Source organism: Grammomys surdaster, unplaced genomic scaffold, assembly GCF_004785775.1.
Source record: "Grammomys surdaster isolate TR1022 unplaced genomic scaffold, NIH_TR_1.0 125600, whole genome shotgun sequence".
NCBI lineage: Eukaryota > Metazoa > Chordata > Mammalia > Rodentia > Muridae > Grammomys > Grammomys surdaster.
The window spans coordinates 137995-150273 of NW_021620443.1; the positions used below are offsets into that span (position 1 = coordinate 137995).

The 12279-nt window shown below is 41.0% G+C and overlaps 1 protein-coding gene across 4 annotated transcripts in view; it reads right to left on the bottom strand.

Moving 5' to 3' along the window:
* Window positions 1-12279, bottom strand: part of Nck2 (NCK adaptor protein 2) — a 122274-nt gene that overhangs the window by 61371 nt on the left and 48624 nt on the right. Inside the window, exon 1 of one of the 4 annotated variants that reach the window (XM_028786827.1) lies at window positions 1869-1898. The exons of the other annotated variants lie outside the window; for them this stretch is intronic. The gene's annotated coding sequence lies outside the window, so the exon portion shown is untranslated. Of the gene's footprint in view, window positions 1-1868; window positions 1899-12279 lie in introns of those variants that run through there. 4 annotated transcript variants of the gene reach the window in all.

A 12279-nucleotide genomic window follows, 5' to 3' on the forward strand; every position in this document is an offset into this window, starting at 1 on the left:
GAGAGAGAGAGAGAGAGAGAGAGAGAGAGAGAGAGAGAGAGAGAGAGGGGGAGGACTTCCTATGGCAGTAGCCCAATTAATGCAATTCATAAAGAACCATTCAGATACTGTGTCTGGGCTGAAATCCAATTAAGCCATTTCTGTGTGAATATCCCCAAAGAAATACCCACTGAGCTTCAAGTGGTAATAGGCATAAATGCTCTGATAAGCTGTGTCAGCACTTCTGGAACGGAAATCAGACAAGAACACAGAGATCGACATGGTGAGCCTTTTAGCGAGGCACAAAGAACCAACAGATATGTCAAAAACCACCTGGCACCAAGCCAAACCCCATCCTTGTCCAATCAGGTCTCAGATAAATCTCATCCCATGTAAGTCCATGTATTTACACATTCTAAGATGATCAACTTCAAATCCACACAACAATGTGGTGTACTGGAGAAACAATCAGGAATAGATTTTGAGCTCTCTCATCAACCTGATAAAGTATATTCTTCAAATTAGTGTCTCACAAGAAAATGTTCGAGCAAAGCCAAAACAAAACAAAGAAAAACAAAACCCCAACAAAATCAAAACCAGAAAAACCTGAGGCTGAGATTTGGGAAAGGGTCCAATAATGAATTAAATTACAAATTACCCCTTCGCTTTGCCATCCAGCTTAGAACTGGCAGAATACCTACAGGGTACACTAGGAGGAAGAAGAGTGCGGGGAGCAGGCATTCAAGAAGCAGAAATATCCCACTTGCAGCCCATCTTTATCTCAAGCAAATCCTACCTGAGACCTACAGAATTAGAATGCACACATGCTGCTGACCCAAGGTCCCAGTGTTCACCAGTGGTTAGGGCAAAGAAGAGGAAATGAACAAAAGCCAACTGGAGACACTCAAACTATGAACAGAATGACTGGCTTGGGTGAGGCATGGGATTCAGAGGACTCAAACGGTTTCAAACTGGAAGCAAATCCCTGGTCTACAGACTGCGGGTATATGATGCTGAGGCAACTACTTAAGTCAAAGCCAGGTTTCCTCAGAGACTACATCAGTCACCTTGTTGGCAGAACTACTTGACAAGTTTTACTTATTAAGGCAAACATATTGCATGCCTGCCAAGCAAAAACACTACAGAAAAGGCACATCATAGATACTGTCCTACTGTTCAGAAGTCACCCCAGGAAGAGTGGGGGTCAAAGTGAATTACAGGAACACACAGCCTGGCTTCTCAATTTTATTTGCTGTAAGAAAATTCAACTATTAAAATAAAATAAACTTTTAGGTTGCTTCAAAATCTGCTCTGTGCTATGCAAACTATCAATCAGCCTTACAGTAAACATCCTATGAAGACAACCCGAGTAACTTTATTTTATCTTAACATGATTGAGATAAAAATCTAAGAAAGTGGATCTAATCTTCCTTTGCAGAGACTAACATCTAAAACAAAAGGAACCATGACATTTCCTAGGGTTTCACAGAGAAAAACTTTCCTAACTTACCAAGTGAAAACGAGGTTTCCCAAGTGTCATCATGGTAATACTATTCTTCCATTTAACAAGTATTATGGAACAAATACCAGAGACCAGATGGTATCAAGCTTCCGTGCACAAATGCAGAAAGACGAGGCTGTTATCTGATACCAGGAACACATACTGAGTAAGATGCTTTATCAGACATCTAAGTTTATAAAACTGAGTTAGAAAGTAAATTTTTCTCATGTGATATGGAGAATAAAGAGAAAGGATTGTCTTGCTTTTTTGTAAACATTAAATAGCATAGAATGAACCCAGTAATTGTCATGTATATAGGGGTTCTATTGCTGCAATACAACAGCATGACCAAAAGAAATTTGGGGAGGAAAGGATTTATTTAGCTTACAATTCTCAGGTCGAACTCCATCATTGAGGGATGTCAGAGCAGGAAGATGGAAGCAGGAACTGATTCACAGGCCATAGAGGGGTGCTGCTTACTGGCTTGTTCCTCATGGCTTGCTCAGCCTGCTTTCTTATACCATCCAAGACCACCTGCCCACAACGGTCAGGGTCCTCCCACACCAATCATCAATCCAGGAAATACCCTATAGACTTAATTACAAGCTAACCCTACAGAAGCATTTTCTCAATTAAGATCCTTTCTTCCCAAATGACCCTAGTTTGTGTCAAGTTGACAAAACACTTGCCAGCCCAGGATCCAACCCTAGTCAGACTCTACTCTGAGATCAAACCACTGTACCAGTATCAGAAAACACAGAGGGGCAATAATTCGCCAGGTTCAACTCTGTTAGAAAATGTTTTACTGTCTCTTTTCTGATTCTGTCATTTTCTTCACTGAGAAAAAGAGAACATTTACAAGATTCTACTCTCCTAGCATTCTTCCCCAAGGTCCCTCAGACAATACCACAGGGATGCCACCCTGATCCTACAAAACATACAGAGCACTAGGAACTCACTCATTTCACAGCTAAAGTTCAAGCAAGGGCTCTCTATGAACACAACTCCCTCTCCCTTGAATTTCTATTCCTTCTCCATGTTCTGCTCTGAAGATCACTCCTACCCACAGACAACAAAAATCCAGATGATTAACCACACTCCTGCTGTAGCAGATGGTGTAAGTCTGCTTTCTGTTACTGTGTTAAAATATCTGAGAAAAGAAACGTCAAAGAAGCAAAGGAGGTTTATTCTGGTTCAGCTTCAGAGCTCAGGCTTTGGTCAGTAGCTTTTGCATGATATAGCATGTCATAATTAGGGCTACAATTGCTTTGTTGAAACACCATGACCAAAAGCTAGTCGGAGAGGAAAGGGTTTATTGGGCTTACACTTCCACATTGTAGTCCATCAGTGAAGGAAGTCAGACAGGAACTCAACCAAGGCCCAAACCTAGAGCAAAGAGCTGATGCAGAGGCCATGCCGGAGTGCTGGTTACTGGCTTGCTCAGCCTGCTTTCCTATAGAAACCAGGACCACCAGCCCAGGGATGGCACCACCCACAATAGGCTGGGCCTTTCCCCATCAATCACTAACTAAGAAAATGCTCTACAGCAGGATCGTATGTAGACATTTTCTCGACTGAAGTTCCCTCTTTTCACAATTCTTGTTTGAATCAAGTTGACATAAAACTAGCCAGGACAGAACACCACAATAAGAACAGAGGTGAAACAAGGCTGCTCACCCCATGGAATCAGAAAACTAAAAACAAGAAAGAAGAGCTTGAAGTTTGTGTCCCCATGCCCTCCTCAAAGGTATGTCCCAATAACTTAACTTGCTTCCTTTAGAAGGTTCTAACACTCTTAAGATTCTACTCCAAAAGGCTCTACCATTTCAAGTAGAACAGACCAAGGGCAGACAGAACTTCCTCTCAGACATGAGCTGAGTTTCAACCTTCTGCATGCTAATCCCATACATGTATGTCCTGGTTTGTGGTACTGGGGTCTCTCAGAGTCTCTCATACATAACTCTAAATGCACTAGTGCCCATTATCCAAGGATTCACCTCCTATAGTTTCAGTCACCTCCAATTAACCACAGTGTTAAAATACTGTCTTGACTCAAGGGAGACCAATTTCATTACAGAGTAAGGTTACAAAGGTTCTACCTTATTAGCTACTGCTATTAATCTCTTACTGTGCATAATTTGTAAGTTAAGTCTTAAGTGTTGAATGCATATATGCCGAGAAAAAAAAAAAAACATAGTATGCACAGTGTTTGGTACTAGCCAGTTTCAGATGTGGGCTGGGTTTCTTAGAACATACCTGCTGAAGACAGAGCAGATGTTCTCCTTGCTGTCTGGCTCTCAAGTTAAATCTTGGGAACTATGTGCCTCAGGGTTCACAGGCTAGAGAGGCGAAATAGACCCGGATGCCGACGGTCACTTAGTGAACATGCCCTGGGTGCCATGTACACACATTACCACATTCAGTCCTAACAGCCATGTGACAACTCGTTACACCCATTCACAGCACACAACTTAGATAACTGCACGGAACTAACAGAAACAGGTGTGGCAAAGTCAGGATCTGGTGCCTGCTGCCTTCAGAGTGTATAACCTTTATCTGTGTTCAAATCCCCGGTGTAAACCGGGAGACCAAAGGGGACAGATTACACACATGGCCACCACACTAACTCCTCCTGCCACAGAGCATATCAGAGGAGGAAATAAAAAAAAAAAAAAGGAGATCCATCAAACACTGGTGCAGAGACACATCTAATGACATCTTGCAGTGTTCCCAAATGAGACTCACGTGCCCACTGCCAAACTGCAAAGGAACGTCAGGGATTCTGACAGCCTTTGTGTAATGTGTTTGACTTGGCTTTTAGCTTCTCTTTCTTAAAAAAAAGCATTAAGCCATTAAAAGTTTCTAATCACATTTCTCCTAGGTATCCTTAACTTGCTTCTACAGCTAAGACTACAGGCGGAGAGGGTAAGGATGAGCCCAGGAGGAGACCAATGGCTTCCAGTGATGAATGTATGTGGCCCTCTAGACTGGTGCTGAAGAGAACCATCTGTTCCCTTTCCTATGCTCAACTGATTCACTATTACCTTGCTTTCTTATAGGTCATCATGGTACAGCTGGTCCTTAGTGTTTGTGGGAAGGCTGTTTCCAGGATCTCTTGGCTGTCAAAACTATCGGATATTGAAATTTTACATGATGGGTTCAGAATACTGTGTCATATTTACACATAACATGTGCACATTCTCCATACATATACCTAAATCATTTATTTAATGGTACTACATAGGTAGTAATACTATTTATGGAAAACAGAGAACATGTGTTCAGTAGATTAAATTATTTTGATCCAAATATTTTACATCTATCTGAGGTTGGTTGCAAATTGGTAATATAGTGAGCAAACCAAATAAACAATGGCAGATGAAAACAGAAAACACACGACTGTCCAACTGAGAGGAGGCTGGCCTCACAACAGAGACACTGACTCAAGCGACACCAAGAATCTCTGCCCAGCCATCAACAGAACACCCACATGACCCCCTCCCAAGGATTGGAGGCTATCATAGTTAAGACTCAGACGATGGGGAAGGAGGACCTTGAGGTTTTCTGGGCATGACACAGCTCCTGTATCCATGAGAATACAGGCCTTCACAAGACTGGATCTACCAACACTCATTCACAGAAAACAGAGGGGCTCATGGGAGGCCCAACCACTCCCCAAGGAGAGGGATTAGCAGTTTATGATTTGGTATGGCAGGAGTGGAAGCTGTCATTGTTACCTATGCTTCAGTGAGTCACAAAACCAAGAAAAAAAGGTCTGGCATGATGGTACACACCATTCATCTGAGCTCTTGAGTAACAGAGATGTGAAGATCTCTGAGTTCAAAGCCAACCTGGTTTGCTTAGCAAGTTCAGGGCCAGGGCTACATAAGACCCTGTTTCAAAAAGAACAAAACAAAATCCCAAAAGACAAGATGGCAGGAAGACTTGGTGAGAAGATGGGGGCTTTGTACACAAGAGATAAAACAATCGTGGAGTGGTGAATGGAACCAGAATGTATTATATATTCATGAACAAACATTCAAAGAATAAACTCATGAAAAGAGATTATCACCTCTCACCTGTCAAACTGACAAGAGATGGGGTATGATAGCCACTACTCACACCACCTCCAGCAGAGCTCGGCTAGGGAAGTACTGATATTCAGCAAAGCATCAAAGGAGTAGATAGAGATTTTCTCAAGCTTTCCAGCAACGTTTTGTATATCTAAACTTATTTCAAAACAAAAATGTAAAAAAAGAGGAAAAATACTTCAGGCATGAGAATGTTCTGATGCCCAGGCTGAGAGACCGGTCTCATTTATGGGGTATCAGCAGAGCGGACAGGCCAGGGGAAGTCATAGGCTGAGATAGATTGGAACAGAAGTAGCTGAATGTCTGTTACAGGTGACAAAGCACTGGTATGCTGGGACACTACCCACCATAAAAATGTCCCATAAAAGTGTCTAAACAGAAGACTTCTCAAAGGCAGGTTAACTGCTATTGTTCTCCCTTGACATGTTTGCCCAGGAAAGCACAAGCAGCAACTCACTCCTTGGTTAAGCAACATCACAGCGTGTCCCCATCTTATTCTCATCCAGATTCATTACTCCACAAGCATTTAATTGCTGTAATATCAATGGGCTCACTCCAGGCTTCCTAGCTAGGTTATACATGAAAGCATTATTTTTAAATCTAAAATGGACAGCTCTCCTGGGAGCCTCAAAACAGACTTTTATTTAGTCTCCTAAACTGATCTTCAAATTCTGAAGTTACATTTTATTGATTTGAAGTGTAATTCACATAGCATTAAAAAAATGTCATTTGAAAAAGGCGCATGGTGGCACTCAAGAGGCAGAGGCAGGCAGATCTTTGAATTACAGACCAGTCTAGACCTGTATATTAAATTCAGGACAACCAGGACTACACAGTCAGACCCTGTCTTTAAAAAAATAAAAAGTGTACAATTTAGTAATATTATTTGTTTAGAAAAAAACTTTGGCGAACAAAAGTCTTTATAAAAAGAAATCAGAGAGCTGCATGTAAGAAATAATGAACTTGGCCTCTGGTGCCAGGAACAGCAAGTTCAAAGTGTAGCTTATATTAATATGTTATTCTTTCAAATAAAATGTTTTTCAGCAAAATATCCACAGTAGGCGGAAGAGAATAAACCCTTCCAACTCCCTTTGAAATCCTAAGGACATCTGTGTTCACAGTTCTCCTGGAGGCCAAATGACTATTACTGGCTCTGAAAAAGACAGAGTGCCCATAAATGAGTTTGTTATAATTAGGTTCTAGGAAATAGATTGAATCAGATTAAAACAGCTCTCCCCATAGCCCTGCTCAGATGCTTACACTGCTTAAACCTGCAAGTCCTGCCAGCTTAGGAAGCTTGTGAAACAATAAATTAAGGACAAAGTAATAAGCGGAGTTCACACCAAACCACCAAATTTCTGAGTAGCAGATTCACAAGTGGTTTCTTCTTGTTGAAAGAGCATGTTGTTTCTATGGAAAAACAAAGGCTGACAGGAGGCCGCCATGTGGACACTTTGTCTCATCTGTCTGTGGTTGGGAAAGACTGGGCATCTGATTGCCTCACTGCTGGGAATCACAATGAAGCAGTCTGTCTTGTAGTCTTACAAATTCAAGGGCTTCTAGCTTCGGTGCTAGGACATCCCTCTCCTAAAGGCCTCACCAGAAGCCGAACAAAGAAAGCATGGCTGCCTGGCTTCCTTCACACAGTCCATCAAAAAGCACTAAAGAACGCTTTCCATTTGTCTCCTTCCCCTTAGAAAAGCCAGGGGATCATCTTTGTCCCTGTACCACCATCACAAGGGGCTGGTGGGCTCATCCCTGACCAGAAAGAACTGTGACATTAGTGCTGCCACTCAGTACTATAAAAACATCCCATATGTAGAAACATGTCCAAATCTTGTCATATTTAAAGAGCTATCAAAAGCCCTACATAGGGATTAAAAAGAGTAGTAGGTCCTTTTCAAGATTCTGAATCTGACCAGACAGAACAGTTTAGAAATACCTTTCTTTTTTCATGAGACAAGCCAGAAGATATGGAGATTAAAAGGTTGGTAATATAAACTGGGCCTAAAAGTGCAAAGGCCTAAAAGTGAATATTTTTGTCTTGGGACATATATTCAAAATGAGAGATTTTGAGGATGAAAGCCATTTCTTAAAGACTCTCTGGAAACCAGTAGCACAGTACTCACCTGGCAGGAACACAGAGCCAGCAACCGTAGTATTGAAATCTACTGGGGAAAGTTTCCTGAAACTATAAAATCAACACCTGGGGGAAAGGACAGACATGCCTGTGAGTTGCCACCTGAGTGTCAAGAAGCTCTCTATTCATATACACCCTTCTGCATATACACGTTGTATTTCACTTACACGTTGTATTTTGTCGAAGAGAAATGCCGACCTTTGCTTTGTTTGTCCCCCTCCCCCATTCACTTATCTACAAGATAGTACAGGATGAGGAAAGCAAACTTCTGGAATAACATTAAACTAAGGGACACTCCTCTTTAGTACTAAAACAAGGGACAATGTGACAGTGAAGCCCTCGAGCTCCCCAGGAATGACCAGACAGACCAGCTCTGACACATGCACCTTGTCCATGTCTACCATGCCCAGACAAGGTTCTGGAACTAAACTGAATTGTCAATATTTCCAGCAGGCCTCTCAAAAGGAAAAGGAACACCCCCAATTCATCCATGGTTATATACATGATCAAAGAGTAAACTACTAACTCCATTTAATGAAATGAAATTGAGTAGAGTCACTTAACAGTGGGGACAAGATCTAAGAAATATGCTATTAGGTGACTTGCTCATCAAGTGAAATACCTACCACCTAGGCAATGTAACCCAGTGGAACCACAATCGCATAGGTGGCTTCTCACTGATGGAGTTGTGTTCTATGAGACAGTAAAAGAAGGGCAACAGAAAACAGAGAAAGAGAGAAAGGGAATGCATATATAAACCCAGAGTTCTCCAGGTACTCGAAAGAGCAGATGGTGTGCACTTACATGTGACCTTGAATGAATTCCAGGAGAGAATATCTCAAAATCAGCCCTGAAGCCACAGAATCTACAGTGATGCCGATGTGTCAGACAGTGGACCTACCCTCAACTGAGGTATGCACCTAACTTAGCCTGCTTCCTTGAGCCCTGTGATCAACCAAAAAACCAGCTTTCCAAAACCACTTGTTTGCATATATGGCTTATCCCAAAAGAAACTAGCACAGCTCATGTGATAACTGCTTTTTTCTTTATGAACCTGGACAAACACCACTAATCCTCCCATGACTTCCCATTTTAACTGACTGGTGTCTTCCTACAGTCCTAGCTGTATAGGTGTGGTTTTGCTGAAAAAGCAGCAAAGCAGAAGAGGAAGGAAGACAGGAAGGAAGTGGGGGGTTAGGAATAGGTCTGGAGGGAGGAACACAAGCCCTCAAATGCCCGGTTGAAACTTGACAGGTTTTTTCAACCTCAGCATATCGTCACTTGGGAACAAGTGGTATTGTGTTACAGACTGTCCCAATATTATGGGGTACTTAACAGCAACTTCCACCCTGCTTTCAGTGTAGGCAATCAAAAATGTCCCAGATGTTGCCAAATATCCTTTGGGTGTTAAAATCATCCCAGTGAGAACTACTGAACCACATGACATGTAAATTACAGAAACAAGCAGACAGGGATATTCATGTAGTTTCTAACTATCTTGGCATATGATTAAGGTATTTAGACAGACATCGCTGTAATTATCCCTTCTAAAATAACCGAATAAATAGCACATTCAGTGGCTCAGTGTCAGGAGTAACTCAATTAATTTGCCAGCGTTAGGAGACGTCTTGCACGTCTTTGCCCTAGCTTGGGCAAAGTATATGACGGGTGTTGTTTTGGTTTTTCTTTTACATTTAGGAAATATATGTTTATATTTAGGGATATTATATATTATCACTATATATTTAGGAAATATATAATTAGGAAATACATACTTAAATTAAAATGTAAATATATATAAAATATTCTAGAAAACAAAATGTCCAAATCCATGAAATGTACCACATCAAAATGAATCTCAAGTAGACTGTGGTTCCCGGGTTGGTAAGGCGTATCTGTGTAGGCTCAACAGTTTGACAACAATCGGCCACCTTGGCACTGATTATGGGAGAGGAGACAGGCTGTTCAAGTCCCTTATAAAAAGCTATTGATGCATCCTGTGCACATCTTCCTAGATACTACTTTAAATTCTCTCTAATTTAGAGTGTGTGTGTGTGTGTGTGTGTGTGTGTGTGTGTGTCTGCATGCCTGCACACTATGGAAACAGTTGTTAAAATATAACGCCTAGAGAATGACAATAGAGTCTTGAGTGAGTATAGGTTAATCACTGTATGCCCAACTGAATACACGTCAGCAGAAATGTGACATTTTCTATTCAAAGTTGGCTAGGCCTATAGATGCAGAACCCACATATAAAGATGGCTGTCTGTTATAGGACATGAAACCTCTCTGAAAACACCTTGCTTGGCTTGGAACCACACAGTGAACATAACGACTGGGTGAATGTCTGAAAACTAAAAGCAGAATGAAATAACTAAATTATATGTTGAGTTGGTAGCATAAATACAGAGAAATCATTCTGAACAAGCTGGAATACAATAATCTGACTATGCTCCCTAGTGAGATAAATCCTAAAGACAAAGCATTTTCAGCTCTTTTTGGTACTCACTTGTTAGCAGTAACATTGATAACTACTTGAAACATTTATATGTATTATGTATAGATAGAATGTAATTATCAAGCCAAGAAGTAATTATGTAAACATACCTAGTTATTATTTTCAGGAGGAAACACATACAAATATAAAACTAAGAACTTATAATTTTAATTTTGAATTAGAAATGTCAAATGAATTTATAATATATCTCAAAATAAGCAACAATTTAAAAAAAAAATCCTTTGTCAGCTGAAAAGGCCTAGGCACAATGGCCAAGCAGGGGCAAGAGGAATCCTCGATTCCCAACGTGGTTCCAGATTCTATTTGTAATTCTATAATACCATTCATTGCTCTTTTCAGGCCTGCAACTTCTGTCTGAGATGGGCTCCATCTGCAAGCCTCAGGCCCACTTACCTGACACTGAGGTAACTTTAGAGACAGTAATACCTTGCAGCTCTCACTGGCCAAATCTCAGGCACTCTGAACAGTGGTCAACCTCAGTGGATGAAAATACTTCAGAAGTATCTCAAACCATGAGCTCATAATTTCTGATTCTTTTTTTTTAATTTAAAGTTATACTCCAAGTAACCCCACTATAAAATACACATGCTTCAAGTTAAAATGCAATCACCACACTACCACAGCACACCCTGCCCAGTACCTCAACACAATGCATGCAAGGGTCTCCACAAGGAGTCCCAGAAGGGTTCACATCCCAGAAGTACAGTTTCTCCTGACTGTGTATCACTTTTGTACTACCCTAAAGCCAAGAGTCAATCAAACAATCCTAATTCTGGAAGATATGATTCAGGTGTCAGGAGATGCTGTGAAGCCACAACCATAAACTGAAATTTTCTAGGCCAAGTACTAGACTTTCCTTCACATCTGTATGTTCATTATCCTCCAATTCTGAGTAGCAAATGTGGAAGGAACAGAGCAGCTATGAATGGAGGCCCTGTCACCCAGGCTATCTACAGGGGCCACTTACACACACACACACACACACACACACACACACACACACACACTCCTCACATAATGGAAGATACAGTCGTGACAGATAACCAATCAGCTCTAGATATGGTCAGCTATTTCTAGGAAGATCCAGCCAGCAAATGCAGCCTATGGGAAAACCAAAGAATAAATTTCTCAAAATAAATCAATTAGCCATGCAAGGAAAATGGTACTGCAAAATCAATGGGATGCCCAATTGGAATCAATGGACTCTATTTTCATCTTGGTTTGAACTATGCATACATCTTTGAAGACAGTTGAGGAAACCGTTACTGAAATATCAAAATATTTACAGATGACATGAATTGGTATCTGAATTCCCTTTAAAAATTACATGTGGGCTTAATATATGAAACAAGATTAAGAAAGAAAAAAACCTAACTAATGCTAGCCATGATTGGTAATTACTGACATTGGGAGATTTGCTCCATGATTCAGCTTTCAAAACTAACACTAGATATGATACTAATAAGCCAGAAATCACAAGAGTCAACGTCACCATATATGTGACAGCCCAAAGGGCTTAAAAAAAAAATCAAAAAACAAACAAACAAAAATCCCACCAGGCTGCAAACCACTTTCTACAACCTAAGACCAGCAGAACAGAAGCCTACCTAGAACAGAGTCACAGCTGATGGTGAGGCTACACCAGGAAACCAGAGCTCCCCCAATCTCAACCACCTGTCAAGGCATAAGGCATGACTGAGCCTGGGAAAACACTAGGGAAGGTCTCAGGTGAGTATGTACAAAGCCATAGCACACTAGTACCTTAGCTGGCTTCTCAGAGTCAGTTTACTAGGACAAGAACAAGACATGAAGATTCTGAAGGCCTCAGAATCTAAACTCCCCTCACCATAGACAGAATGATGAGTTCACTCCATAAAGTCCCGAGACTTTATTCTCATACTATACACAGCTGATACTCTATCATTTAGTGTCCCAGGAAAGCACACTATCAGTAACAATCCAGCCATGTTTTACAAGGATCAAACAACACCCACGATTCAAAGGTTCTAAGAAGAATGATGTCACAGGTTTGCCTGAATTATGGAATGGG